This window comes from Musca autumnalis, unplaced genomic scaffold, assembly GCF_047663935.1.
Source record: "Musca autumnalis isolate F117 unplaced genomic scaffold, ASM4766393v1 scaffold_3, whole genome shotgun sequence".
Classification (NCBI taxonomy): domain Eukaryota; kingdom Metazoa; phylum Arthropoda; class Insecta; order Diptera; family Muscidae; genus Musca; species Musca autumnalis.
In genome coordinates, this window is record NW_027411866.1 from 74,135,978 (window position 1) to 74,153,713 (window position 17,736).

General features: G+C 36.4%; 1 protein-coding gene across 1 annotated transcript in view; it reads right to left on the minus strand.

Moving 5' to 3' along the window:
* Nucleotides 1-14,084, minus strand: part of LOC141400173 (potassium channel subfamily K member 1-like) — a 102,289-nt gene extending 88,205 nt beyond the window's left edge. The window contains exon 1 of the mRNA XM_073979626.1: nucleotides 13,013-14,084. The gene's annotated coding sequence lies outside the window, so the exon portion shown is untranslated. The remainder of the gene's footprint in view (nucleotides 1-13,012) is intronic.
* Between the last annotated feature and the right edge of the window lie 3,652 nt (nucleotides 14,085-17,736).

Sequence of the window (17,736 nt, forward strand, 5' to 3'; positions counted from 1 at the left end):
AGTCCAGGACAACCCTTTAGATTCACCCACTCCCGACATCTATTGCAGCTCACCGAACCTTGGATTTTAGTGAAGATGCGGATAAAAATACAACATGCGTACACTGAGGTGGCAGCCGCTGGCCGAAAGACGGTTGTTGTGTGGTCCGATATCGTAAAACCGCCGCAGTGGGATTGACCTTAAAAAAGTCATAACTGGTGACGAATCATGGTTGTATGGCTATGACAATGAAACCAAAGAGCGTAGAACAGAGAAGAGCGTAGACCGAAAAAAGCACATCAAGTTCGGTCAAATCACAAATTGTTCACTGTTTTCCTCGACTGCAATGTCGTGGTGCATCATGAACTCTTGGCAAAAGGTAGTATGATCAATAAGTGATTAGTAATTACCTTGAAGTTATGCTCCGTTTGCTCGAATCAATTCTTCACAAATACGCAGAAGTGTGAAAAAAAACCAATCATGGATGTTGCACCATGATTGATTGTGCGTGAGTTTTTGCTAAAAAAGCCGTTAACCACCGTATGCTCCGGACTTGGCCCCCGCTGACATATTCCCCTTCTCGAAACTGAAGACACCAATGAAAAGAAAAATTGAAACAGAAGCTGTTGGCTATACCCAAAAGCGCGATTCAGAAGTGTTTCAAATATTGGCAAAAACTCTGGCATAAGTGTATTATATCTGAAGGGGGCAAGATAGTTATAGATGAATAAATAAATATATTTTTTGAAAAAAAGTTAAATACTTAAATACTTTTTAATTCATCCCTTCAAAAACTTGTTGTGCAATGTTATTGAATGCAAGTTTCAAATATTTAAATCAACTGATAACTCACAAAGCATATGAAATTCTCTGAATATTAGAAAATGCCGTATGAATACTCGTTTGTTACGTGGATGTTATTTTTAGAGTATTTAATTCCACATATCATTTATTTTATTTTTTTTTACATGTGAGTATTTTCACACTGACTTTCTTTCATATTTGTTGTACCTTTTGTTTTGTACCAACAAAAGACTGAGTGCGCCATACTGAGCTGTGATATAAATAAATTTGCAATTCATTCTACATTTGTGGTTATATTACAGAATAAAAATGTGCACAAAACATGGCTATTTATAAATATCTGTTAAAGATGAAATTGAAAAATAAATGAAGCAAGTGTCCGTTATCCTTTTGTTGCCACAATTCAACCTCCCTCATTACTAAAAATAAACATTATCATCGTGTTTGCCGTTGTCTTGTCTTATTTTGTTTAAAACATTGCTTGACATTTAAATATGGTCAATTTAATACAGCCGTAGGCGATAGCAAAGAAATAAGAAAAAAAATATTCTAAAGTATCGTCATTTACCAGCGTAAGACACTTAGCTTTCAAAATAGGTTACAGCCGTCAGCAATTCTATTTCCTGCATTACATTCTGTTTACAAGTTTATATTTATGGCTCAATTATCAAAAGCTGATTTATACCCTACGCCACACTGCGATATGGGGTATAATGTCGTTGAACATTTGATGGGAACACACCAAGGAGAAAAATTATGAATTACTTAGCAACCACTTTCTGTCTGTCCCTCCAAGTACCCTCAGAATTAAGGAACAACTCGTATTTATTGTTTTAATACAATAAACTTTAACGCGGTACAACAACGAAAGCTATGGACCATCATTGAACGTTATATTTGGTTATTGGTCTGATTCGATTCTTCAATTTATTAAAATTCAGCAATTTATTTGTTGACAATAGAAGTTTTCGGTCCTTCTGGTTTCTATAAATAAATTGTATGCTTGCTAATTACAAAAGCTCCATTTGTCTTGGCTTTTGAGACTTTCGGATAATAATTTTTTGTGCAGTAGGAAGGAAGTGGCCCTAAATATTCGACTGACATATTAAACAGCGACTATGCGAAAATCGCAAAAAGGGTTTTGGGAAACTTCAGTGCCCATATCTCAAAAAGTATGGCCTTCACCAATTGAAAACCTTACCGTTGTAATCTGGAACACAATTGAAACAATTAAAAAAGAAATCTGATGAAATAAGCAATTAGCATCTCCTTGTAAAATAACTAGGAAATCTTATAATAAAACCGGTAGGATGACTCAAGGTTAATTTTAAGATTACAAGAATGAAGTCAGTAAGCGGAAACTTGGGTGAAATTCTATCTAAGGATCCAACATCCATAGGCGATAGTAAGCGAAGCGACGGTTTGTGGACTAACTCCGATCTATAGACTCTCGATCGGTTACCAAGAGTTCACTTCCCCGGCTGTGCGGACTTTGGAATTCGGGAATGTTGAATTGTATAGTACCAGTTACAGAGATCCGACTTGCTCGTTTTTACTAGTGAGTGGGAGTATTTGGAGAGTGCGAGCGAAAAGTACGATTTGCTTGTTTTTACTTGCGAGTGAAAAGTATCTGCTAGTGGGAATACTCGAAGAGTACGAGTTTAAAAAGAAGCGTACTCTCCACTCTTTTGTTTTATTTGCGAGCACTCCCGAGTACTCCTGGTTTAAAAATAAGAGTACGATTGAAAATGCTCGAAAGTAAGAGTTTACTCGAAGAGTAAAATCGAGTGAAAAAGAATTGATATATTAAAAAAAATGTTGTGTATTGTTGGGGGAAGTTGATGGGGAACAAGTTGAGAGGGGGCATGTCCCACCTCGCTTGAAATTCAATCGCGAGTAGAATTCGAGCGAGTATTTCGGAGCTCTGACCAGTTCCATCTTTTCCGAGTTGACATCAAGACTATCGTCATGTACCCATCTTGACAGTTGTACCAGAGCACCTCACATGAGGTCATACAGGGTTGGTAAAAATTTGCCATAAATCAACACTACTACAAAGCCATCATCTTAGTTTTAGGGGTGCAGCACTGGCCGAGAAAATTGATAGCTCCACAATTTGCCCGGTAAACAAAGACTCTCAAACGAGGATAAGAGGAGATTGACACATCCCATCAGACATCACCATTGTGTGATAATCCTGGCAAACCGTTATTTCCCTTGGCTTAAGTATTCTTCCAATCACTGTCTACTGCCTATTCCCTCAGATCCTCAGGAAGCTGAGAGAGTTTTCCGGGACATTATCACAGCTGCAGCCGCTCGCTACATGCCAGCTGCTCGAATACTCGAAATCAGGCCAAATTTCCCAGAAGATACGACGGAACTAGCAAATGAGACTGATGAGATTAGTCGTACGGGCCATGAAGACCCAAGAGTTATGGATCTTACACTTGAGGTCAACAGGGTAGTAGGCGAACATAAGCGGAAGGGGTAGCTGTTACTTTCAACGGTATGACAGTGACCGAAGAAGTTTGAAAATCCGAAGAGGTGTGTATGTTATTTTAACCGGCAGTTTATATAGCACCTCCAGAGTGAGAGGGCTACCCTAAGATATTGGTTGTAACGCTCAGCAAGATCAGAAGTAGGAACCAGGTTCTCGAGTCGCTGGCCAGCAGCACTTGGGTTACTGACCAAGGAACCTGATTGACCTCTCATAAAGCAATAGGCCGATATTTGGTAATGGCTTAAAAGTGGTTTGCAAATGTTAGCGCTACGCAGTAGAATAATATTCAAACCTGTCTCTTGACACCAGTGGACCGTTACATCATCACAACAATATGTTGACGATGCGGTACCTGCTTGTGTGCTACCGCCGTCAGAATCAGTGCCATCCTCCACCCAGGCACGTCAAGAGATATCTTCATGATTTGGAGGCAGAGGTTTAAAGGTACAAACGAGAACCTCTAGATCAATGAGCCTATTGGGTAGGCTTGAATAGCAATCACATTGATGCAGTTGCGAAGGCAGTACAAAGGTACCGTGTAAATGCCGTAATCGGAGACCACACCCCTCCATCGCAGCAGAAGAACGCCAGATTCCAAGTTTTAGCCCAGTTAAGATCCGGATCAATTGATATTAGGCTCTGCATGTGGATTGCGTCCGCATTCCAGGTTGCAGAATATAAAGTGATGTGTTCCATTGACCATAAGTAGGATCTTACGGGTCACTATCTTAATGCTCATAAGGACGTTGCTGGATTTATTTGTGGATACGATTTTTATTATGACCCATGCCATATTTGCGAAAGTAGACGAACGTGTCGTCAAGAACTTTTACATTTTTCTTGCCTTGGCGGATAAAATCATAATGCACCATTACACGGGAACAGCGACCTTTGGGATTACCTAGAGATCTCCTAGAGATTGGTTGCCCTTCACAGATCTCCAAGGCCTATCTCGCAGGCGCCAATTGGAAGATCCTCTGTATGGGTTTCACTCTCTTCTTGGTAGGGGGATGAGGTCTATCATTCACCAGAAAATAGTCTCCGGTAGAATTTTGTAGTCTCCATAAAAATCGGGACGGGTTGCCCAGTGTGTGATAATTTAAGCACGATCAGTGAATAGGGAGAAGTGTGCGACGAGTGTTACAATGATGGAGCAGTTAATCGCTACAATTACGTGGTAGTTGCTTTCTCACTTCTGGGAGTGAGACCTATTCTTATCTTCCGCTCTGGACTCGGTAAACGGCAACCTATTTTTGTGTGAAAATCCCCCGACAAGATCGTAAAAGATCTGTAATGGCGTAGAGAGCTGGTTACCTCATTTTCTACTCCAACTGCGGTACCAGAAATGCGACCTCTGGTTGGATCCCGTATCCGAGTTACTTCCAGTTTAGGTCCCATGTTACCGGGGGCTGGTAAGTCCCTCTTAGACTGGAGTCCGCGGGTTCGTTAAGCTCGTTATTCCCTTTTAGAGAATACCCCTGCGGGTATCTATCTATCCATCTCTGTTTTGCCGCTTTGAATATTTAAAGATACTGCTTGTAAAGATCGTCTCGTGATGCCAATGCCATTGGCATAAGTCAGTCATATTGCACGTCTGCATCTTGCCTAAGCGTCTCAAGCATGACATTGCTATGCTTCTTCATGTTCTTAGATATTTTGCCAGAGTGTGATAAAAAAACGAAGACTTACACATTGCGTTGCATCCTTCAGCTCACTACCTGTAACGGATTTTATATCTCCAAAGTTTATAACACATTGTGTTAAGTGTCAACATTACTGAAGGAGGTGCCAAGATACATACGCCGTGAATTGTTGCCTTATATCAATCATCTAATGTGTCACCCCTTTGATATTATGAAGTCTGGCTGCAACGAATTTTCTATCACAAACTAAAGGTGCAACATGGTAGAGATTTTAGAGTAGACTGCAATAATCAGATAAATGACATTGAATGACAGGTATATCCAATAAATCATATACACAATGCTGCTTTTCAAAGCGGACAATAGGCGCCAATTGGTGTAATAAACTTTTATTTTTAAAACATTTTATCTTCCTACCATAAACATTTGGGAAAAATTTTTGTAATCTAATATTTGTTGTAATCAACGGAAGGTCAAGATTAAAAGCATTAAGATTACGCATAAAAATATACAGAAGATTTTTGGCAACATTTCTGAAAACTTTTCATGGAAAATATGAGTGGAACAAGTAACAACGGTATTGAGTTTGCCGTGTCGAACATCCACGAAGTTTAAAACTGTTAGAAAAATCCGATGTTTAAAATTTCTTTCTTTGACACTTTAGAAAGAATGATTGTAGATCGTAGCTATACACCAAGCAAGTCAGATGGTTCTGGGATCTGAAATCCATGAAATCCGAGAACGTAAATGGCAATGGACATGTTCTATACCGTGCTGACAACAATATCGCAAAACAAGCTTTAAGCTGAAATCGGTTCAGCCCAGAAGGAAGACGGGTACCGTTCAATGGGGTACATCAAAACGTAAACCGATACCGATAAATTTCTGGGAGAAAATTTTGTAGCCCCGAAAAATGCTAAATCCCAAATTTCAGCCACATCTTTGTGGTAATGAGGCTAAAACCTTCGAAATACCGAAAAATTGGGATCTACTGTTCTATGGGGGCTATATGAAGACTTAAGCCTATACCGAAAATTTTCAGGTGGAAAGTTTTATACCCTCCACGAAGACTTAGTACCAAATTTCAGCCATTTTGGTGTTATAATGAGGCTTAAACCTTCAAAATACCGAAAATTGGGATGTACCGTTCAATGGAGGCTACATCAAAACGTGGACTGATACCGATAAATTTCTGGGAGAAAGTTTTGTATCCCAAAAAAGAACCAAATATCAGCCATTTTGGTACACACAGAAAAATATATGTTAGAAATTAGTTTGGATCCAAACATATGTTTGGTTTGCAACATTTTGTAACATATCTCAGTTTTATTTGTTTGGGTACCAACATATTTTTTTATGTTAGAATATATCTTTTATGGGTGGAGAGAGGATATTTTTAAAGAGAGTAACAACAGGACTCTCGCGGCTGTGGAGTGATGTTTTATAATAAAGAGCTGTGTATTTTTATTTTTAAAAGTGTGACTTGTTTAAATTACTTCATTCCGTTTTTCTTTTATTAAAATCTGTTATGTAGTTCTTTGGAATTTTTTATGTACCTATGTGTCTGCTGTTGCTTTTGTGTTTGGTATTTCTAAGCATTTCAATAAACCACCACCATTTATAAATGTGTGTATATGTTAGAGATAGCCAGTGAGCGCTTACTGAGAGCATCTGAGCATACATCTCAATGTGTTTTACAATGAAATTTACGCTCATTGCTCTCAGTAAGCGCCCACTGGTGCATGTGTTTATTTTTATTGTGGGTTTTGAGTTTGTATTTATATTATATGTAAACAAATATTTGTTTGCGCCAGGGTTTTGGAGTCGAGGTATTTTTGGCTCGACTCCGACTCCGACTCCAGACGTTTTTTTTCACGACTCCGACTCGACTCCTAGAGTGAATTCCTATACCACTAAAAATAAATAAAATGTGCACACATTTTTAGATTTTTCCTATATTTTGGCCTATATAGGCTAATGTGTAAGTTTTTCCTTACATATTCATTAGAAAGGGCATTCGTTCGAATACATTCGAAAATAGCAAATTTAGAAAGTTTTTTTTTTTTTGAAAATTTTGCTTTTTTAGGCGAAGATCATTTGTAGTGAGCTTAATGATCAATAATGCATCTGAAAAAGGAAAGCCGATGACTCGAAAGTTTTTGTCGGTTTTCATTTTTTTCACGAGTATATTCTGGACGGAATTCCTCCGCGTGAGAAAATCTTTATGCTTTCAAATCATAAGGACTACATGAAATAAAAATTATAATCAATTCGAACTGGATGTAATCCAACATTTTAGTGCGCTTTTTCATGATTTTTTTGATTTTTTTCCGAGAAAACTGCGTAACTTTTTGCGTGATTTTTTTCTTCATCTGAAAGCGAAAAATATTATTAAAGCATTTTGCGGTGCCAACCAACTCTACTTCGAAAACTGATAAGCCAATTGTCATATATTTTGGTGGCCGATTTCAAGAAAAACACAGTTTATTTGCTGCATACAAAATAAAATAAATTGTTCCCATCCAACGCTTATACTATGTCAATATTGTTCCGATCGACTTAAAAAATTGATCACATATTCTATGCTATGCTATTTATACTAAAATTCAGGGCTCACATTTTGAACTTTGGTGTGGAGTGAATAATTTAATTGAAATATTTGTGATATATTGTGTAAACAACCCATCACGTAGGCAGACAGATGTTTTCTGGAACTGAAAAATTAGCACACGAAAAAATTAGCATGAAAATATTCTACAAAAATGTTGGTGGGAAAATTTTATGTAGGGTCGGTCCACTAAGACCAGAAATCGATATTGTCATGTTTCCATTGTCCTTTATCACTTTTACCTGATACTTTCTCATGAAAACTCTATGGTTATGTATTTCATTGCATTTCGTATATGCATTGATTGTGTAGAAAACTCGGATACACATGAATTATGTCTGTTCCTGGCGGACATATCCGGTTATTTGAATGCCTACATCTAATGCCCTCATTGAGTACATAAAGAATCCTAGAAGAAAGATTCGCCATTTGTCAGACTTCTGAGTTATGGCGGGATGAATCTGTCGTTGACAAACAACGAATTTAATCTGAATTTCATATATAGTTAATAGATTATGCGAAATTTACCGAAATACATAGATACCACAATATCTTTAATAGAGGACAAGGATGATTTCTCATATAAAAAAACAGGATGAGAATACCAATAGACCTTTGTGAGAAGACCAATAAGACATCTGACGAAAGAGCTTAAAGGACCAACCTTAATTTTATTGTCATAGAACTTTACTTTTTTTTGCAAAAATGTAATGAATCATGAATAGACTACCCTTCAGAGGATATTAAATATCCTGTGAATTGTCCTTTAAATTAGTATAAAATACCGTTTGCATATATGTTTTCTTATAATTTTTTTTTAAATAAATAATGATTTAAAAAATGTTCTTGTTCCAAATTTAATCTTATGTTTCTATAACGTGGAACAAATTTTGCCCGGAGTCGGAGTCGAGTTATTTTTTCCGACTCAGACTCCGACTCCGACTCCAACAAAATTGCTCGACTCCGACTCGTAGACTCCGACTCCGAAACCCTGGTTTGCGCCCAAACATAAATTTGTTTGCAGGACCCAAATATATGTTATGTTTGGGACTGATTGCAAACAAATATATATTTGCTGCAAAATATGTTTGGGACATATATAATATAGCTAAAGCCTTCAAAATACCGAAAATCGGAATATATCGTCATATGGGGGCTATATCAAAACGTAGACCTGTATAAACATTTTTTGGTAGAAATGTTTTTTAGACTCTGGAAACACAAAATTAGCCTCTGGAAACCAAATTACAACCGATTCTGTGGTCAAATGGGACTAATACATTCAAAATATCTAAAGTGACACGTACTATATACGGGGCTTTATATGGGGGCTATACCAAAACGTATAAACAAATTTTGGTAGAAATGTTTTTTAGACTCTGGAGGTACAAAGTACCAAATTACAACCAATTCCATGGTCAAATGGGACAAATATCTTAAAATATCTTAAAAACATCTTACAAAGTGGCGTCACGCGCGGTCTTGCACATTTTATTTAATTATTCTTTGGCCCAGTCAAGAGAGTTTGAATAGACACAAACTTTTGGTTTTACCATTTTTTTACTCCGAAAGAACTTGATGAGAGAAAAATATACAAGGATTTGCTAAACTGCTGACTCCCTCTCCGAGAGCGGCCGGGTTCGCGTTCGAACTCAAGTGATACATTAAGAGCATTTAGCGGTGATCGTTTTTTCGTGATCAAAACTCTGTAACATTTAAACTGATAGAGATATTTTCATAATTCTTTTTTTGTTCGACAGACAACACTTTCCGATACATCAAAAGTCACCAAAAATTTAATTTTTTTTCCAAAATTGAAAAAAATACTCCTTGGGTTTTCATAAAACCCTTATAAAAATTCATATATTGAAAAATTTCCAGTTGTGTGAAAAAGCTATAATTTATATGGGAAACGGTATGGAAAAACACAAATTTTTACCCATGTAATTTCAAAAAATTTAAAAAAGTGTTAAACTGACGGAACTGCATGGGTACAAAAGTAAATATGGAGTGAAAGAGGACACTCTCGGGCATCATTCTGTAAAAAACAAAACTTTGTTTCAAGCTGTTTCCTAAAAGTTCTAGTCCACTAAACTTGGAATTTCACTAAAATCTAGTACCTGCGGAAAAATAAAATAGCTCACTTCGTGTAAACGCTATGGTAATTTATTAAAACGATACTTAAAGGCAACAATCCTACCTACATACCTAACAAAAAAAAACAATGAACACAATATCGTTTATATATATATTCTGAGAAATAGCTGTTTCTTTTCCCAGAAATGTGCAAAAATTACGTATTTTCCAAAATTGGGTAACATATTTCGTCTTTAGGAACACGCCACGCCCACACCTTCCAATATTTTGATCTAATTTTTTGCCTTCCTTAGTTGCAATATGTTTACTATCTAATCCCATATAGAAATTAACAACCGGTGACAATAAAAAATGGGGGTATTGGCCAGGAAAATCGATTTCTGAACCACTGTGCACCGTAACTTTTATTTCCTTTCCATGTTTGTTTTTTGTTTTAGGGGAACGCCCTCATAGTCGGTTTTTTGTCTGGAGGAAAAACAAGGTTTCCATAGGTAGGCCACGTTTGCTATAGCCCCCATAGAACGGTACCTCCTGATTTTCGGTATTTTGCAGATTGTGGCCTCACTATCCCTCCGAAATGGCTAAAATTTGGTTTAAGTCTTTGTTGGCGGTATAAAACTTTCAACCTGAAATGTGCCATTATAGGTCCACGTTTCGATGTAGCCCCCATAGAACGGTACCATCCGATTTTCGGTATATTGAAAATTTTAGCTTCATTATCACACCGAAATGGCTGAAATTTGATACTTAGTCTTCTTTGAGGGTATTAAACTTTCCCCAGAATTTTGTCGGTATAGGTCCACACCTTCATATAGCCTCCATTGAACGGTACCACCCGATTTCCGGTATTTTGAAGGTTAGCCACAACGTTTTACCGAATTTGCTGAAATTTGGTATTTAGTCTTCGTTGAGGGTACTTAACTTTCCCCTTAAAATTTGTTGGTATAGGTCCACGCCATCATATAGCCCCCATAGAACTGTACCACACGACTTTCTGTATATTGAAGGTTGTGGCCACAACAACCCACAGACTTGGCTGAAATTTGGTTTATAGGCTACGTTGGAGGTAAAAACCTTTCCGACTGAAATTCGTCGGTATAAGTCCATGTTTCGATATATCCTCCATGGAAAAGTACCTACCGTTTTTCTGACGTCAATAGCCTAACCAAATGACGGAAATGTGTGTTTTAGTCTTCCATGGGGTTACAAAATATTCCAGAAGAGAATTGACTTGTATTCCGTGTAAGCATTAATAACCGATCTACATACATATGTAATTATCTATCTACGACTTTTTCAGATGCTGTTTAAGTTGCATTTGTAATTCGAAATATTTCAATTGTAATTCGAATTATTCCATTTGTAATTTGAATTATTCCATAACTTGATTCCATTTGTAACTTCGAAATATTCTTGATCAACGTAAAAATAAGTCAATATAGCGAAATCAAGATACAGTTAACATTATTTGACATAGAACTTTGCACTTTGGTACAAAACCGGATTTTCGGTATTTTTAAGGTTTTAGCCGCATTATCCCGCCGAAGTGGCTCAAAGTAGTACCTCCCGGTTTTAGACATTTTCAAGGGTTTTAGCTAACTGAATCAACCGACTTGGATATAATTCGGTATTAAGTCTCCCTTGGAGGCATAAAATATTTATGCACAGAATTATTGGTGTAGTTCCGCGTTCTGATATAGCTACCGTAGAACAGTATCTGACGATTATAGATGTTTTGCAGGTTTTAGTTTCATTATGCTACCGAAATGGCTACAATTAGCTTTTAGTCTTCTTTGTGTAAAAAACCTTCCAGGTATTATATAGCTTCCAAAGAACGGACTGAAGTTCGGCCCAGTTGAACTTAACGCCCTTTTTACATGTTGTTAACAATGTACTGCTCATTGGACACGTTTTTATTTTATTATCCTAAATATGAAACCTTCAGTAATTATAAAAAAATTACCTTTAAATGCCACTTGCAATTGTCGAGACCGCGATATTTTACTTCCGCGATAACTTTTCAGGGTCAAGACAGTAATTACCGTAGTATTGCAAAAAATTGTTAAACACTACATTCAAAAATATCTTTGACTTTATGTTTTCTTAAAAAAAATTGTGTTGGGAAGTACCCTGGTCATTTCACTGACCAGTACAAAAAGTAGTTAAACAGCTATTCTTAGATCTAAAAACACCATATGCAAAATTTCATTAAATTCTGTCCAGCAGTTTCAGAGGATTTTAATTTCGAACATGATGGCTGACTTGAAGAATTTTATATATACATATATAGATGTTCACCGAAAATTGTATGAAGGATCGAGTAAAAGTAATAAAGGACACCACAGTTCAAAATGTGTGCGCTGGATTTAATTTAAGGGGTGATCCGCACAATTTCTGAAAAAAGGATAAATATCATAGAATATATGGTCAAATTTTCAAGTCAATCGGAACAATATTGCCCTAGATATGAGGGTTTTTTCCCGAAATGACATTTAGAAATCGGCAGAAAAATATATGCCAATCGGTTTATTAGTTTTCGTGCTAAATTTAGCACCGCATGAAACATGGCTTTTATTGGGCTTTACAACTAGGGGTCTCCTTTAAGGTTAAGCACATTGACTTACATCCAGTTTAAAACTTGGCTATGAATTGCTTATAATTTTTATCGCATTTAGTACTTATGATTTGTATTACCCCTTAATTTTCATATTTCCATATTCCGTCCAGAATATACTCGTGCAAAAAACCCGTAAAACCGGCAGAAACTTTCTTCCTTTTTTCAATATAGATACGACTTTACTTAATATTTATGTTCTGTAGTTGAGTGTTATATTCAAACGAATGCCATTTCTAAAGAATATGTAAGGAAAACCCAACAGGCCTAGATAGGCCAAAATATAGTAAAAGGTTAATAATTTGTGTACATTTTATTAATTTTAGTGTTACAGGAATTCACTCTCGGAGTCGACCCGGAGTCGTGAAAAAAACTGGTCTGGGGCAGGAGTCGTTCCAAAAATACCTCGACTCCGAAACCCTGGTTTTATCGAAATTGCTGAAATTTGGTATTTATTCATCTTCATAAAAGAAAGGAAACTAATTGTTCCACTTTAATTCAATACAACTTGTAGTGGAGGGTATCACCAGTTCGGTTCGGCCGAACTTAACGCCGTTCTTGCTTGCTTATTTTCTTTTTTTAACATTTTCATTTCAATTATAGTGCTCTTATGTGAATATTTTCTTGTGGCTCAGTGTATTGTTATAACAAAGCCACAATGTTGATTCAAGAATGTTGATAATCTTTAAAACAATTTCAAGTACTTAAAACAAGTCAACCCCCAAATTTAATATCTTCTTAGCGCTTCAAAAGAGGACTTTACTTACTTGAGATTTTCGCTGATTTAATTTGATGCCGGAAACAAATAGTTGAAATATTTGTCTTTGTATTGTAACTGCCTGCTGAAACGACAGTCAACTCTGCTAAGATGCAATGGTAACACACTTTTTGTTAGGGACGGCTTTCTTTAAGTTTAAATTGGGAACTTTTTGTTGCGTTTTCGTTCGTAGTAATTAACTTTTCTCACATTCACGCATTCACTCTCTGCTGAATCACTTTTTTTAATTTTAATTAAAAGAAATTATACTTGAGAAGTGTTGGTGCTTTTAAAGCTTCTTTAATCCTTAAATCGTTTAATAATCGCCTTTAAGATGAATGGGTGGGTGGCATAAGTTTGTTGTCGCTTTGCCTCCCTCCTTCACAGATACTGTTGTTTTCGTCGTCGTTGTCGGTGTTCTATTTTTAATTGAACGAATCACAGGATGTTTTCACTTTCAGCCATTAAAATGGTTTGTTAACATTGAATTCCATGTGAGTGTAAGCTGGTGTGGGTGTGTAAGTGTGCGAAAATTCTATAAAAGAGTATTTTTACCGAGAGTATATTTTCGTATTCACAACAAGAAAACAAAAACAGCACGAAGTTAATTACAAAAATATTTCTACTTCCTCTTCGTCTACGTTTCGGTTTCTACGTTAGCATTTAACCGACAATGACACTTGATGGGATCACACAGCACATCTGTTTGGTATTAGAGAGGGGACGGGCGAAGGGCTGCCGGCTAGCTAAGGTATGAGTGCGAACTTCGTTACTTAAAATTTAATCCACTTTTGACATATTTCACAAAACTTTCTCCTTCAATCAAAAGATATTGTTGTTTTTTGTGTGTTGTTGTTATTGTTGTTTCATGGAAAATTAAGAAATGAAACAACGAATTTACATTTGTAGGTAAGCTCTTCGTAGGCAAGTCTCGCTTGGTAGGTGGCAGAGGGAGCTATATTCCAGAATATATCTGTGTTTGTTGTTGATTTATTTCTATGTATGTCGTTTATAATCGTTTACTGTCGTTGCGACTACTCTCGTTTAGTGTTGTGTTCTCTTGTAACGGCTCGAAAGGACTGAAAGTGTTTTATGGTAAAATCAAGTGCAAAAGCGTCAGTGGCAGACCAACACATTTCAAAGTTCGTTCATACTTCATTCACATGCACACACACACAGAGACACGCAAACATGTACACAAACACACGCATCATGTAGGGAGAACGAGGAGAATTTCAACTAGGATGGTACCATCATCAGCAACATACAACAATGACAGACAGGCCTGTAATGTTATGGAATGCAGTGAATATACGAGTACATAAGTGGTATCGGCTGTAGTGGAGGGTTCGTTCTTTTTTGTTGACGTATAAAATACAGTGGGTGGAACATTAACAAATGAGACGGAATATTAATTAATTGAAAATCGGCCTTAGTAGGCCGGAAGCAGAAACTTTGTTTCATACGTCTAACTAATAATAACCTTTCAACCGCTCCAATTTTTATACCCTACACCACACTGTGGTAATAATACTATACACTACACTGTGGTAAGGGGTATTATGTCTTTGTGCATTTATATGTAACATACATAAGGAAACGAGATAGACCCATAGTTTCTTTTCTTTCTGATTCGATTTATGTATGTCCGTCCGTCCGTTCGAAACGTACAGGTGACATTTAATGTTGATTCAGCTGAAAATTTGCTTTTCGTGAAAATCGGTTCAGATTTGGGTATAGCTCCCATATATATTTTTGGCCGATTTCACGTATTTGCTGTACCAAACACCCTATATATGTCAGAAACGAAACTTGAATGTGTAACTACATTTGGTATAGAATTAAATGCGCCAAATTATATCGAAATCGGTCCACCTTTAGATATGCAGTTATGTGAGAAATAAAAAGGACAGTGACATTCACTGATTTTGGTCGCTCCTAAAATGTGTAAAATGAAAGAATTTGCGATGGAAATTTGTATTTGAAAATGTACGTGTATTGCAATAAGAAATCCTGTTACGATTTTGGTTTCTTTCTGTATCGTTTTTCTACTAAACAAATATTTTTCGTAAAATGCGAGATTTCTGCTGTGAAAAATAGTGACAGTTTTTCGTTTTAGTGAAAATAAATTGATATTATTTTTTGTGATTCCTTCCTTTAAGTAAAAGTTAAAAATGAATTAAATTCGTATTCATTAAATGTTAGATCTACCGATATTTTTTAGTTTTTTTTTTTCTTTTTTGTACCCTATACCACAATGTGGAAAAGGGTATTATAAGTTTGTTTTGGTAAAATTCATGTAACACCGCGAAATATTCGTCGGAGACCCCCAATGTGGTATACCAATCTTCATATCTCGACGAGATAAAACGATTTTGAGGTGTGTGTCCGTTCGTCCCTCCGTCCGTCCGTCTGTCCATTATAAATTGTAAACACGCTACAGGCCGCAATTATGGATCGATCGTCACGAAATTTTGTATGGAGGTCGGGTTCAGACCAGAATAGATCCCTATTCTTATTGGCGATGATCGTGAAATATTTAGCGGGTGAAATGTACCAAAAACATAATATTTATCCAATTTTCTAGCGGCTCCGTAGGTCGCAATAATAGTCCGATCAACGCGAAATTTTAAATAAGGTAAGAGTATATTACAAAGGAGAAGCTTGCAATTTGAGATTGCGCGCGTATAATTTTAGAGGGTTAAATGGACCACAACTTTTGTGTGAAAATTGTGAAAATTTGTAATATACAGATTATATGTATCTTAATTCCTGGAAGTGACATTCCGGACAAGTAAGCTATACTTGGAAGTGGAACACTTGACCTTTCAATTGATCCCAATTATGTTGGTGTACATGATCAGATAACAGAGTTACAGCCTAATATATTCAGTTATTTGTTTGTAGTGAAATCATGAACTCGCTAGATGTCCCAATTATACCTCAATAGTCACGAAATGTTGCACCGGGTAAGAGAATAGGTCGAAGAAGATGCCTACAATTTTGAATGATGATCTGATATTATTTAGCGGGTGAAATGGACCATTACCTTTGTATGAAAAATATAAAAATTTTATTTTTGGTCGATATTTTTATTCCTTGAGGACATATATCGGCAATGTAGCCTACATATGGAAAAAACCTACTGTCCATTCCTCTGATGTAAATTGCAATAAAGTGTTTGCTAGATAACGGGCTTACTGCCTAATATATAATGGGTTCTGTGTAGAGAACCACATTTTTATCCCATGCTACAAATTGCCTCTCCAAAAATGCATGTAGCACCGCTGAATATTCGTCCTAGACCCCTCATTTGGTATGCCAAAATTCATATCTCGACGAGATAAAGCGATTTAGCGATGTGTGTACGTCCATTAAAAATTGTAAACAAGCTTTAGGACGCAATTATGGACCAATTGTAAAGAAATTTTTATAAAGGTTGGGTTCGGACCAGAATAGAAATGATTAGTTTTTGGTGATGATCGTGAAATGTCCAGGGAATGAAATGGATCAAAAACAAAATTTTACCCAATTTTGTAGCTGCTCTGTAGGTCAAAATAATAACCCGCAAAATTTTAAACAAAGTTTGAGTTTATGATGAAGAAGATGCGTGCAAACCAACGTGAAGATCAGATAATACTTAGCGGGTTAAATAGACTGAAACTTTTGTTTGAAAATTGGTAAAAATTTCAATAACGTAGCGTTTAAACAACGGAAAATAATGAAACACACCTATGTATGTAGTAAGTAGTAGTACTACATAAGTTTGTGTGAACTAAATTTTCCTTCCCTGCTACAAAAATGTCTTTGTCATTCTAGATAACTTTTTGGTTTTGGTCATAAGTATTATACATTACATCTCTGATATTTGATAATTAAATTTTCACAATCATTGCAAAGAAGTTCCGCGGAAAGCGATTGTCCAGGGATAGTGGTATAGGGTATCCCATGGTCGGTTCCATCCGACTATAGACCTTTCTTACTTGTTTTTTTTTTTTTTTTTGTAAATATGGGTGCAATGTTATCACGCTACTCCAGAAATCATTAAATGTTTACATAAAGAAGGAAATTCATATAGAAAAATTACAGGATACAGGAGACGCGTTATTTGACGAATAAATCGATCCATTTGCCACATATTTACAAATAAAAACGACTTAAATATTAATTTTGACGCATCAAGAACTCGTAAACCCTCTTTGGTGACCACATTAGAGCTCACAGTGCACGAAAAGTATAATTGCTAGAAATCATATCGCTTGCTCTAAGAAAAAATGCGTACTATTCTTTGGTCCGATGAAACCAAATCAAATCATTAATATAACCAAAATAAATACTCTTAAGGCGGTTAAATATGGCAGAGGAAACATCATAGTGTGGGGCTCATTTTCTTACTAAGCTGTGGGGTCTCTATACAGTATTCAAAGTATTATGAAATCACCAGATTACATTGAAATTTTGAAAAAATATAATGCTATCGTACGCTGAAGAGGATATGCCTCTCAAATGAGTCTTTTAGCAGGATGATGACCCAAAATATAAGGCAACATGAAAAACTGGGTTCCAGGACAATTAAGTTAAGTTGTTAGAAAGGCCCGCAGAATCCTTTGATTTGAACCCGATTAAATATTTGTGGAATGAAGTTAAGAGATCAAGCGGGGGGAAGTGTCCATCAATTTATGACGACCTTTGGCAACTTATACAGGTTGCGTGAGACGCTATATCGATGCAGGA